The sequence below is a fragment of the Gorilla gorilla genome, chromosome 4, assembly GCF_029281585.2.
Source record: "Gorilla gorilla gorilla isolate KB3781 chromosome 4, NHGRI_mGorGor1-v2.1_pri, whole genome shotgun sequence".
NCBI classification, from domain to species: domain Eukaryota; kingdom Metazoa; phylum Chordata; class Mammalia; order Primates; family Hominidae; genus Gorilla; species Gorilla gorilla.
The window spans coordinates 83,306,009-83,319,593 of record NC_073228.2 but is presented as its reverse complement, the minus strand read 5'-3'; the positions used below and the strand labels follow the sequence as shown (position 1 = coordinate 83,319,593).

At 48.3% G+C, this 13,585-nt stretch overlaps 1 long non-coding RNA gene across 1 annotated transcript; it reads left to right on the top strand.

The window, feature by feature from the left end:
- Positions 1 to 706: 706 nt before the first annotated feature.
- LOC129533373 (uncharacterized) lies at positions 707 to 13,461 on the top strand. The gene is made up of 4 exons (XR_008679576.2): positions 707 to 921; positions 5,353 to 5,461; positions 9,470 to 9,807; positions 12,336 to 13,461. It is a non-coding gene; the product is annotated as an uncharacterized lncRNA (long non-coding RNA).
- The last annotated feature ends 124 nt before the right edge of the window (positions 13,462 to 13,585 follow it).

The window sequence follows — 13,585 nt, the reverse complement described above, 5'->3', positions numbered from 1 at the left end:
CTTTGCAAATACTGTTTCCCTGCCTGGAGTGTTCTTCCCTTAGATCTTCCCATGGCCAGTTGCTTTTCATCTTTCTGATCTCAAATCAGATTCATTAGGAGATCTGACCTCTTTGTTTAAAGTAGCCTTATATCCCATTAGTCATTTTCTAAATTATTACCTTCATAGCACTTATAATCATCTAATATCATTATCCTATTTATATATTTACTTATTTTATGTCTTCCTCTTTAAGAAAGTATGTTCTCTTAAAGCAAAGGCTTTAGACACTGCTGTATCCTCAGCAGCTAGAATAGTGCTTTGTCCAGAGTAAGTGCTTAATAAATATTTGTGAAATGAATTATTGTGAAATCAATTGGGATCCTCTGCACCACTGAGTTAGTTCAGTGTCTCGCCCAGGGATGAGCCGTTCAATCTGATTCAATTTAATTTAGTTCAAGAGGCATTTGTTTTATTCACCCCTGATTCTCCAGAAATAGAACAGTGCTCGGCACATAGTAGATGCTCAACTAACAAAGTTTAAATGAATGAATTACTTTTATTCTACTATAGGCAACATTGAGATAGGGAGAACCACTGGAAAGGGGGTTTGCAATAATGAGGATAAGAGCCCAGGAGCCATTTGTTCACTGCCAATAGGGCAGAGGCAAAGGCTGGGCCTGGTCTCCATGGCAACCTTTCAATAGGAAGCATAGGAAGGAATCTCTCTTACACCTGTTCCCCAAGCCAATTAGGAGCTATAAGGAAGATGAGAAAAGAAGAGGCATTTTTCTGAGACCCACGTCACCTGTCATTTTCACTAACAGGGTGTGTGGATCTCTAGACTGCTTGCAGGGTATGTCTGGGAGAGAAGCCTCTCTGTCAATCTTGTTCTCACCAGAGATCACCGATGGAGGAGTGCAGTACAGCCCCAGTTTCCCAGTAAGGTGATCCCTTGGGGTCTACCTGAATCACCGCAGAGGAGGAGTTTCCATAGAGAGGGCTGCTTCCCTTAACTCCACTAGGCCTGGGTGAAAGGTGGGGATGGTAAGCAGGAAGGGGCCTAGCCTGGATTAAAGCTGCAGCTTGTGTGACTCTTCCTACAGCTGTGCCTCTCTCCTGCTGCCCTAGTTACACTATGGGTGACATCTTTATGAAAAAGCACCATCTATGCTGTAGATTCTACAGAAGGGGTTCTTTCTAAAAGCATTTGCTCTAGACTGCCTAGTGAGAACTGGTCTCAAGATTTATTATTTCTATTCTTCAAAACTCCAAAGTAGGGTAATACTAGCCTCATTTTACAAATGAGGAACCTGAGGCTTAGGTTGAGTAGAAATTTAAAAGCTCAGACTCTAGAGCCAGATTACCTGAGCTGAGCGCCACCACTATGGGATCTCAGGCAACTCACTTACAGAGCTTCGGCTTCCTCACCTCTAAATTGAGGATAAAAATAGTATCTTAATCCATAGGAATTCTACATGCACACGCACACACACACACACCTATACATATGTACACGATAAGCCCTTAAATGTGCTTAGCACATTATCTGATAAACGGCACGTTGTTCAATAAATATTAGCTCTTGTCATTATCCTAGGTTACCTAGGTAGTATGGAGATCAGATTCAAACCCAGGTGTGTCTGACCCCAAAGCCCAAATTCCTCTCATTATGCCAGGGGTTCTCAAACCTTAGCATGCATCAGAATGACCTAGAGCACTTGTTAAAACACAAGTTACTGTGCTTCATGTGTAGAGTTTTAGGTCTGGGTAGAGCTTGAGAGTTTACATGCCTAACAAGTACCCAGATGCTGCTGCTGCTGCTGCTGGTCTGCGGACCATGCGAAATACCACTGCATTAAACTGTTAACCCAGAGCTTCACTCTCAAAAAGCATCTAAAAGCAGCTCAAGAGATTTTAGATGATAATAAGGTGTGAATGCTTGCAGAGCAACTGCATTTTAAATAGAGAATTATGGAAGCTGAGATAGTGCACGTCTGCCTAGAGAGGGGCAATGAGTAGGGTCGCTTTTTTTAGAGTAAAGAACTTGCCCCTCCAGTCACAAATAGTTATAAGCCAGCTCTTTATCCTGAGAGTGTGCAACTACTCTGTGCAACAAGAAGGCCCTAGAGGAGAATCTCCTCTTGACTGCTAACGGAGCCACATGGCAAATAGCCAGCCGTGGGGAGTGCTTGGGGCTTTTCTAGCCACATCCAAGCCACATTGTTGGCGCTGGGTCAGGCCTGAGCTCACACCTTAGGGATTTGGGAGTTACTGGGAGATAAGGAGCCTGTAGGTCTGATTTTACAGTCCACTTGGCTGAGATGGACTTTTCCTTTCAGTGGAACAACTAGGAAATACTGCCTTATCAACAATCCATTTCAAAAAGGATGGAACTTGGATATGTGTGCCCTCTCAGTTGTCCCACAAACTAAAATTTGTGCTTAGGAATTCTTCACCCTGAAGCATCCACATTGATTTCCCTAACCTCCTATCTCTAGTCCAGCTACTACTGGAGTGAACAATTCACCATGTAGGGTTTATACAAAGGCCCACTCCCCACTGCTTCTTAAAGCCCCCTGCCCTATTCTTGACGCCCATTGCAGGCATCCATTTCCACTATAGACTCTCAATTATTTGGTTCCCCCCACATCATCATGGGCATCCAAAAACCAGATTTCAGCCTCCTGGCAGGCAGCCTTTCCCCACATTTCTCCCATAAACATTGGTTCAAAATGCAGTTCTTTGGCATAGGTTCCTCAAAATGCAAATTTCCCTGGCAGAATAACACTTCTAAACACAGTAAGTCTGAATACCTAAGTGTCAGTGAGTCTGGGAGTTCTTACCAAGTGTCAGAAAGCTAGGAAAAGATGGGGCACAAAATTCAAGCTTCTTGAAGGTTGAGCCCATGACTGGTACATGTCTATATTCATTACCTGAAGAAGGCCCTGCTTTTATTCTGCCCTGTTTCTTTTCCAATTTTGTTATTTCTTTGGGAAAGGCAGGTGAGTGCCCATGTGCATTAACTGCTAAGTCTTTCAAAACACATCTATACATTAATAATGTGAAAATATTACACTATTGTCTTGGCTCCCCAGTTTTCAACTGTGTAAATAATAGATAGCCTCCTTTCCAGAGAGTAAAACATATATGTGCTCTCTCTTTCTTTATCCCCCGCTCCCCTGACCCTCCCCTCATATTATGCTAGAACTGGAGATCCCTTGTGTGAGTCTGTTTTGCATTGCTATAGAATGCCAAATGCTGGGTAACTTGTAATGAAAGAAGTTTATTTGGCTAATGGTTCTATAGACTGTACAAGAAGCATAGTGCTAACTTCTTCTGCTGAAGGCCTCAGGAAGCCCTCAATCACGGCAGAAGTTAAAGGGGGAATTAAATCACTTTATAAAACCACAGATACCTGGGCCCTACTCCATATCTAATGAGGCTCCAACAAGGGGACCTGGGTATCCAGATTTTCAAAAACATACTGCCTTTCGCTTCTAATACACACCCTTAGTTCATCTAGTTTAAGCCCTTCAGTTAAAAAATGTGTAAACTGAAGTCCAGAGAGGGAAACAACTTGTCCAAGCTTACATGGCCAGTTAGTAGCAAAGCTGACTCCCCAGTTCAACCTTGAAATAGCCAATTCATTGCCTTTACTCATGACTGTGTTCAGAACTGCTCTTTCTCAGTGTAGCTTACAAACTTAAATGTACCCAGCAAAATCTATAAAAGAGAGAACTCAAGGGAAGGGAAAAAGGAAAAACAAGGCGAGGGGAAAAGAAAGCACAGTGGATTTCAAACTCTTCGAAGACTTAGATGGGGATAAGAACCTATGAATATCTGAAATTTCCAGTACTCACTAGCCAGACAGAATCTGCACAGAAATGATTTGAGAGTCACACTGCAAACACTATTAGGAATTTTATGATCCCTGAGCTCAGTGGCTGTCATCTTCGTATTGCTATTAATCAGCCAGGCTTAGTCTTCATTCTGCAGTATAATCTCTTCAATTGTCCCTAGCCCCAGACTATTTCATGTGATAGCATCACCCTATACCAATCTTCCATCTGTTTGTAGGTCAGACACACTCCCTGTTATCTTTTCTCCATGAAAGCCACTTAGGGAGGGGCAGAGACAATGGCCCTGTGGACCTACTTACATGAGTTAGTTTTCTTTTCAGATTACTTTTTCTTTTTTTTTGAGATGGTGTCTTGCTCTGTCGCCCAGGCTGGAGTGCAGTGGCGCGATCTCGGCTCACTGCAACCTCCATCTGGCAGGTTCAAGCAATTCTCCTGCCTCAGCCTCCCAAGTAGCTGGGACTACAGGCATGCGCCATGATGCCCAGCTAATTTTTTGTATTTTTAGTAGAGAGGGGGTTTTCACCATTCAGGCTGGTCTCTAACTCCTGACCTCATGATCCACCCTCCTCAGCCTCCCAAAGTGCTGGGACTACAGGTGTCAGCCATCGCGCCTGGCTCTTTTCAGATTTCTTGAAGGTGGAGGGGAGCTGGAAGCCTCCAAAGCTTTCTCTGACAACACATCAATGACATCCCAATCTAGAGGAAGGATTTTTAGCTGTCACAATTGTCTTTTTGAAATAGGATCTTGAAAGAAATCAAGCTATTGTAAATTCAAGATTAAGAAAAAGTGAATAGGGGGTTGGGAGCACCAATTTCTCAACCACCTTAACCATTTTCCAATACACAAGTAACCCCTGCCCTCTGTATTTGTGTTTTCTGCCTTTCTGAGCCTTGATAGAAGAGGTCTTGATTATATCGTTTTACACATGTAGCTTTTGGCTCCCCCATCACATTCCCCACAACATCTGTCACATACCTTCTTTGCTCTTTCATGCTCCCTCTACTCAATCTTGCCTCCCACCTTACTGAAATCAAAGTCATCCTAAGTGAGCTCCCCAGACTTCCCTTCCTCTTACATTTCTACCTAACATTCTATTTCCTTCTTTGCATCACCTTTCTTCTCTGCAATGACTGCCTGTATCCACCCAGTCACCCTTTCCTTAACCTCCAGCACTCTGGTTCTATCCCTACCACTGTCATACACTCTTTTATTTTTCATCAGTCAACCCAAGAAATGAGGTCATACTTGTAGAGCACATGACACAGTTCCTGACACAGAATAAGAACTCAGTAACATTGTAGGTCTTTCCAAATATAAGCAAGCATACACATGTGCACACATGCACAGTTAACTCCAGTGGCTTTCCCTCTCTCATCCACCACCTATTCATGGCATTTGACACTGTTGACCACTCGAAAATTTTCCTTCCTGCCAGGGAGGAAAGGGAGATAAAGTCAGGGATAAAGTACCCGGAACCACCTTTCAAATTTCTCTCTCTGGTCCCCCCAGGGTACAAAAAGGGGACACAGTTGTGAAGCCAAAGCCCACCCACTACCACAGGTGATGCCAAGGAGAAGCTGAAAGTGTCCTCAAGAGCAAAGGAGAGGGTGTCTCCCAGGTAATGCTCCAAAGCTCCCCTGCTGTCTCTGCATTTCTGCTCCTCCCTCTCCCCGGTAAGCCATAAGCCCCAGCACCCTACCACCTTATGATTCTTCTTGAGGGCCATCAGCTCCTCCTGCAAAGTCTCATACCGCATCTCCAGGTCAGACTTCTCCGTGATCAGATTGTCCAGCACCTGCCGCAGGCCATTGATGCCAGCATCCACTCCTTGCCGCAGGTTTTGCTCCATCTCGAACCTGCAGACCATCCAGGGGTAGAAAACAATCAAGAGGGAACCAGGCCCTACCAGGACCTCCAGAGTGCTGAGGTTTCAGGGAAAGGGCTGAAGACAGGAGAGGAAAAGAGTAGCAGGACTCACTTTATCCTGAAGTCATCCAGTGTCATGTGAGTGTTGTCGATGTCCAGAAGAGTTTTATTGTTGCCCACTGTCAGGTCCACAATCTGAAAAAAAAAGGACACAGCCATGAAGTCATGCTGTGGACCACTGCTGGGAGGGCAAGAGGCCAGGCAAAGCCACAGGAGGTGAGGATTCCATCCAGGAAGATTCTCAAGAGGAATGAGGAACTTCCAACAGCTGGGACATGGCACAGACCCCTTCCAGCCTTCAGCGAAGATGTTTGGTGTAGCCTTCATTCACTCATTCATTCAACAAATATTTGAAGATCTACTGCAAAGGATATTGTAGGATTTAGAGATTACTGACATCCTGTTCCTCAAGGAGCCCACCATTGACTACAAAGTCAAAAGTGTCCTAAAAGAGTTCAAGGAAAGGAGAGGCGGCTTATGGCAATGGGAGATCAAGAAAGACTTGAGGAAGGAGGTGGCTGGCAATTGAATTGGGCCCTGAAGGATGGCTAAGATGTAACATTAGTAAATAAATGGAAGAGGTTTGAAGTAGAAGAAACAGCACATCCAGAGACGTGCAGAAGTTAAAACAAGAGGAATCACTGAGAATATTGAAGAGCCAGACTGTGAGCTCCACCAGAACAAAGTCTAGCACATCACTATGTCTACCCAGAGCAACCCTGAGGGTAGGCACTCACTGAACTGAGTGGCTGAATAAATGGATAGATAGACATGTGGGTGGAGGGAGAGAGGGATGGATGGATGGATGGATGGATGGATGGATGGATGGATGAATAGATAGCTTCCATTCCCAGAGTTCCGGATCTTCTCCATCACTTGAATAACCAACATGTACAATCGGGTCCAAAATACCTTAAAAGATCAAGATACACTCCTAAAGAAGCCCAGGAGAAGTGCAAAGGAAGAGAGAGTATTGACTTAGACCAGACCTAAAGGAGGTTCCACATCCAGTCCCAGCTCAGCTCATGTTAACCCAGGCCTCCTCTCTGCTCTGCCCAAACTCTGAAAGTTGAGGAAGTGGAAATGAATGCTCAGAGCACAGGCCAAAGTCCTATCCTGGGATCCCCAGAAACCAAACACAAGTTTGTTTCTGATGAAAGCGTACATTTCCAAAAGGTGGATTCCCTGGTTATTATCTGAGTTTAGAGTTTAGCATTTTACCTTTTTTGGAAGATAAAGAATGTAAGAGGGCCGGGCGCGGTGGCTCACGCCTGTAATCCCAGCACTTTGGGAGGCCGAGGCGGGTGGATCACGAGGTCAGGAGATCGAGACCATCCTGGCTAACACAGTGAAACCCCGTCTCTACTAAAAAATACAAAAAATTAGCCGGGCGTGCTGGCGGGCGCCTGTAGTCCCAGCTATGCGGGAGGCTGAGGCAGGAGAATGGCGTGAACCCGGGAGGCGGAGCTTGCAGTGAGCCGAGATCGCGCCACTGCACTCCAGCCTGGGCGACAGAGCGAGACTCCGTCTCAAAAAAAAAAAAAGAGGAGTAGTTCTTCTGGGTAGCAGCAGGTCCCTTCTTGTCATACCAATCCTGGATCTTATTCTCCAGGTCATTGTTGGCCTCCTCTAGAGCCTGTACCTTATCCAAGTAAGAGGCCAGCCGAGAATTGAGTTCCTGCATGGTGCTCTTCTCATTAGCAGTCAGAATACCACCATCACCACCTCCAGCACCACCTCCAAAGCCCCCAAACCCACCCCCATAGCCACCACCAAAGCCACCTCCAGAACCACCACCAAAGCCACCTCCAAAACCCCGAGAACTACCATAGCCTCCTCCAGAAGCACCACCAAAACCTCTGGAACCACCCCCAAAGCCACCGCCTAAACTACTGGCACTAAAACCACCCCCAGATCCTCCGCCGTAGCTGTAGCCAAAACTACTGCCACCTCTCCTCCCACAGACACGAGAGCTTCCCCCACCAGAGCCACTAGAAGAGCTGAATCGGCCCCCTCCTCCACCGCCCCCTGAGGAGCTGAAGCGGCTTTAGGAAGACCTTATGCTGGCCCCACTGCCCACGCCACCCCCACCACCCCAGCCGCTGTGGCTCAAGTAGGACAAGGAGAACTGTCTGCAGCTCATGACACAGCTGGTAGCTCACGGGTTGAGAAGCGGTGATAGGAGTGCTACCGGCTCCCAAGTGCAGGGTACAGAGCTGTCCCTGGGGCTGCCTACTTATACTCCCAGCTGAAGGTGGCACACCTGGGTGTGCCCTTGGTCTCTGCCAGCCTCCCCCCACAGACCCGAGGGAGGTCTGGGATACGGAGGCAGCCAAGCTGCCCCAGGCTCAGCATCCTTTGGTGACTGCCTGGGGGTGGCCCAGCCTCTCTCCATTGTGTGGGATATTTTGATGATATTAGGCTGTCAGGGCCACCATAAATCAGCTCTACTGCCACAGGGGTGACCTAGATCCTGGAGTCTGGTCTCCGGCTGGCCCTAACAGCAGGTCTGAGACTTAGCCTCTTCGGGATAGAAACTCACAGGAGCAGAGTCACCTCCTCTATTGATGATCATTGCTGTCTGCATCCCTCATCCCTCCTTGCTCCCACCTTGTGCCCCCTGTGGGCTGAGCTGGAACTAGGGTACTAAGGAGTTATCACAGAGGAGGGGGAGGCACAACCCCTGCCCTTGTAGAGCCCCAAATGGATGAAAACCAGTCCTTGCTCTCAGGATCCTCAAGGCTTTCTGCGGAGACTAAGGCTCTGCCCTTGGGAGACTCCAGTTTGATGAGGAGACAACTGGCATGGCCAAAAGATGGAAAGAGGCACTGAGACCGTGCCCGCCGGCGCTCAAGGACAACGTGCAGAGTTCACCCAAAGGGCCGGAAGAAGAAAGTGGACCAAATAAACAAGGTGGTGCTGACACTAGCTGACCTCTGAGCAGGAATGCAAGTGACTCGACTGTCCTGGTCCTTTTGCAGGGCCCAGCAGGGAGTGTGGAATTGACCTTGGTTGAGTGCCTACCCCATACAGAGCTCGGGAGGGGATACAGAGATGTATGACTTATCCCGGCTCCTGGCAGAAACTTGGATGTATATTCTGGTCACCAAGGCCAGAAGAGAATGGTGAAGAACACACTGGTCTCCGGTGTGCCTACCTGAGCTCCATCCAGCTCATGAGCTGGATCCATCGTGCTCATGAGCTGTGTGACTTTGATAAGTTACTTAACTACTCTGTGCCTCAGTTTCCTCCTCTGATAAAGGTTGATATGAATAGTTTGTCCATCTCCTAGTAAGAGACTTGTGAGAAATGCTCAAAAAATGTTCGGCTGCCTCTGATCATTCAGCCCCCTAACTCCCCGTCAACTCTGCCCTCACCCAGACCTTAGCCATGAGTTTCTAACTGCCCTCCCTGCCTCTCCCATGTCCCTCTGACTCTTCCTGCACAGCAGCCAGAATGATCTTTCTAATCCATGTCTGACAACATCACTTCACCAGTTTCCCTCCACCGTCAAGATAAGGTCCACATTCCTGGCACTTAGGCCCATCCCCATCTTTCCATTCCTGCCCCATCTCCCACCATCCCCCAGACCCCCTAGAAAATCATACAATGCTCCCCAAATGCCCTTCTTCCCTCTAAGAATACTCGAGATTTGCAATGACCTCTAATTGAAATGTCACTCTCCATCTTTTCTACACAGAAAACTACTCATCTTCAGTGACCCCTCTGAGTGCCTCCTCCTCCGTCTTCCTGTACTCTCGCCCCCTGGGTGTGTACTGTCCTCTCTTATAGTGCCTCACACTTATCTCCATGGCTCTATGAAGCACTTGATGAAGAATAAAAGTTCACGTACTGAAAAAAAAGAAGAAATCTCTCTCTGTTGGCAGCAAGAGCTCCTCTAAGCCTGCCCCTGCTCATCTTGTACTTGCCCCAGTGCCCAGCGCCACGTCTGGTCCAAGTAGGATCCCAACACATACGAGATGGAAGAAAGATACCAGTCATTCCAGAAAGATGCTCATTGCTGAAAAGGAGCTAAAGGTAAGGAAATCTCTTTGCCAGGATGGTCAGCAAGGGCCTGAAAGAGGCAATGCCTGCATGTGTAGGTGGCACAGATGACTGGTATTTCTTGAGGAGCTTTTCACTGATGCTCAAAGACTGTTAAATAATACTGAAGTGGCCAGACGCAGTGCCCCACGCCTAATCCCAGCACTTTGGGAAGCCGAGGCGGGCAGATTGCCTGAGCTCAGGAGTTCGAGATCAGCCTGGGAAACATGGCAAAGCCCCGTCTCTACTAAAAATACAAAAAATTAGCCGGGCGTGGTGGCGCACGCCTGTAATCCCAGCTACTCAGGAGGTTGAGGCATAAGAACCACTTGAGCCCAGGAGGCACAAGTTGCAGTGAGGTGAGATCCATGCCACTGTGCTCCAGCCTGGGCGACAGAGCAAGACTCCATCTCAAAAAAAAAAAACAAAATAATAATAACAATAATAATAATGAAGCACTTGGAGAGAAGATTTCCTTTTTCCATGTTTGTTTGTTTGTTTGTTTTGAGACAGAGTCTCACTCTGTCACCCAAGCTGGAGTGCAGTGGGATGATCACAGCTCACTGCAGCCTTGACCTCCTGGGCTCCAGCCATCCTCCAGCCTCGGCCTCCCAAGTAGGTGGGACTACAGGCACACACCACCATGCTCAGCTAATTTTTTTTTTCCATAAAGATGGGGTTTCCCTATGTTGCCCAGGCTGATCTTGAACTCCTGGGCTCAAATGATCCTCCTGTCCCAGCCTCCAAAGTGCTGGGATTACAGGCATGAGCCACTGAACCTGGCCTCTTTTTCTATTTTTCAATCTTCTGATTAGTCAAGGATGAAATCTCATTTGGACACTATGGCCTCTGTAACGCCCCACCACACTTGTCAATCACCCTGTTCCAAAAAAGAGAGCCAGCTTTGGGCTCAGCACCTTTAGAAAGTAACAGCATCTAGTTAGAAGTTAAGTATTTCTGTATGTCATTTCCTTCTGCTTCTGGCAAGTGATTATGATTTTCCTTTTTAGGTAGTAATGTAAGATTTCCTTTATAAATATATTTATTGAAATGAAAGGTGAGTTAATTTACCAAAATGTGTTAAATAAATATTTAAATGGGTGGTACAAAATATGTTAAATTAAAAATTGAACAGGTAGTTTAAGTTTTGAAAATTAAAAGAGAATATAATTCTCTTTTATTCAATATTCAGAGAATACTGAAGGCATTTTATGAATGGTTAATACATGGAAGACTCTTAGATCAAGGCTAGTGGGTGTAATTGATTCCCTTTCTACTTTCTTAAATGGTTTTAAACCATTCAAGGTCTTTGCCAAGCTCTGCTGGGAAGCCCAGAATCTGCCGCAATGTGTTCCAAGGCCTGGGAAGTTACCCTCTTCCCCATGCCCATGCTGATGCCGCCACTCTGGTCGGGATGTAAGCCCCAGGTCCCAGGTCCCTGAGCTGGATGGGGAAGTCGGTGGTGCTATGGATGGGCCACCCTGGAGAGAGCTAGCACAGTGGCACTTCCAGAACCCTGTTCTGTCATCTGCAAATGTATCTGTGTTGGGAGATCCTAAGAATAGCTGAGACCCGCCTGACTGAGCAGAAGCTCCCAGCTGGGGCACCCCTGGCCAGCTAAGCCTCTTGACAGATGGCCCTGGTTTCCAGCCCTGGTGCCAAACTCCAACCCCTGTCCTCACCCCGCTTCTCCACTTCCCACCCTCTAGCCCTGTCCGAAGCCTCACTCAGCCCGAGGCAGCAGGCTTCATCCCTCAGAATTCCTCCCAGCTGCCAGGGAAAGTGAGCTGTGCATGAGGACCACTGTGGGGTGGAGAGCGCAGTAGCTCCCCAGCCAGGCAGGGCTGGGCCACCTGCCAGTTTCATCCTCCCTCCCCCTGTGGTCCTCAAAGTTGGCCTCAGTTTCCTCATGAGAAGCCCCTTCGTGCACTGTTGCCAAGGGCCATAAAGGCAGAGGGCTTCCGCCTGTAATCCCAGCACTTTGGGAGGCTGAGGCGGGCAGATCACGAGGTCGGGAGATCGAGACCATCCTGGCTAACACAGTGAAACCCCGTCTCTACTAAAAATACAAAAAAGTAGCTGGGTGTGGTGGTGGGCACCTGTAGTCCCAGCTACTTGGGAGGCTGAGGCAGGAGAATGGCGTGAACCCGGGAGGCGGAGCTTGCAGTGAGCAGAGATCGTGCCACTGCACTCCAGCCTGGGTGACAGAGTGAGACTCTGTCTCAAAAAAAAAAAAAAAAAGACAGAGGGCTCCCTAGATGAATGCCCAACTGCTGCCCACATGTCACCCCTGCCACATTGGCCCTCCTCCCCCCACATCTGGCCTTGTTCCAATACGAAGAGGAGCTTGCTGTGCCTGCAGCTCCTACGGTCCAGATAGGAGGTCTTGCTCCAGCTGCAGCAGGGCACCATCTCTTCCCTTCTCCCAAGCTCTCTGCCTGGCATGGGAAGCAGACTGGGCGAGATGGGGCCAGGGATGAGAAAGGCCAACAGCCGTGGCCTGAGTGAATGATTTCTTCTAGGTCATGTGACATGGCTCACTCTTCCAGCCTCTCAGGGCTCAGAGTCTGCCCTCTGAGCCCCAACTTCAACACCTCCCATGGGAACTCTCCAAAGAATGAACCAGGAATGGAAACCATAGAGCCCACGGCACCCCGGCACCTGAGACCCAGTGAGAATCAACACTGCCTCTCCAGCCAACATGCAAGGCTGCAGCCTGGACCCAGTGCCAGCATCCCAAATTCAGGCCCTCCATTTGGGGAGTGGATGGAGTAGGAGAGAAGGGCTGCAAGGACCCAGATAGGCAGACAGAGGGACAGAGAGGGAACCAAAGACCCTACTTGCAAGGTATCCCCAGAGGCAAAGGTATCGTCCACTGGGGACATGGGGACCTGGAGGCAGCACAAGGACAGCTTTTCTCTGGTCGTGGGAGCCCTCTTGCTTCCCACACCCTCAACTTACTCCCCATTGCTGTCTGTCATTGATCCCCAGGTGGGGCAAGTGAGGGACCTGAGTCAGCATGTGGCTGGCTGCTGGGAGAGGGAGCACCCGCTGAGTCACGGCTCCTCCCCTGGAGCCTCCATGAGCCATCTAGGCAGGTGTGCACTTCCCACTGGTGCAGGGCTGTGGGTACCTGCACCTGTCTGTCAACACTGATTCTTTCTCATACAACAGGCACTTGCCACCACTCTGCCCAGCCAGACTCTATCAGACCACAGTGAGGGGATGGAGTGGGCCCGCATAGGTGCCTCCACCCGAGTCTAGGCACCCCAGGCTTGTGTCTGCTGGGACACACCTAGCAGGGAGGCTGAGAGCACCGGCTTCGGAGCCAGGCAGGTCATAGTGTAAAGCCGGATTCTTCCATTTATTTGGGGAAAGTTGCTTCCCCTCTCTGAACCTGTTTCCTCACCGTAAATTCAGATTCATCCTTTATTGAGCACCTACTATGTGCCAGGCATTGGGTTGAGTGCTGGGGATAAAATAATGAGCAAGCCCTTATTTTGATGAGGTTGAGTGCTGGGGATAAAGTAATGAGCAAGCCCTTATCTTGATGAACAGTTATGGGATAAAATAGACCTGCAAAAATAAACATGCAATTCACAACTGAGGTGAGCATGGTTGGTGGGGGAATGGAGAGCACATAATAAAGGGTGTGGCATGGTTGGGAGCATCAGTGACCTTCTCCCTGAGAAAGAGACACTTGAGTGAAGGGGGAGGAGAAGTGAGCCAGGAGAAGGAAAAAGGGGAGGGGCATACAGCATGTGCAAATGTC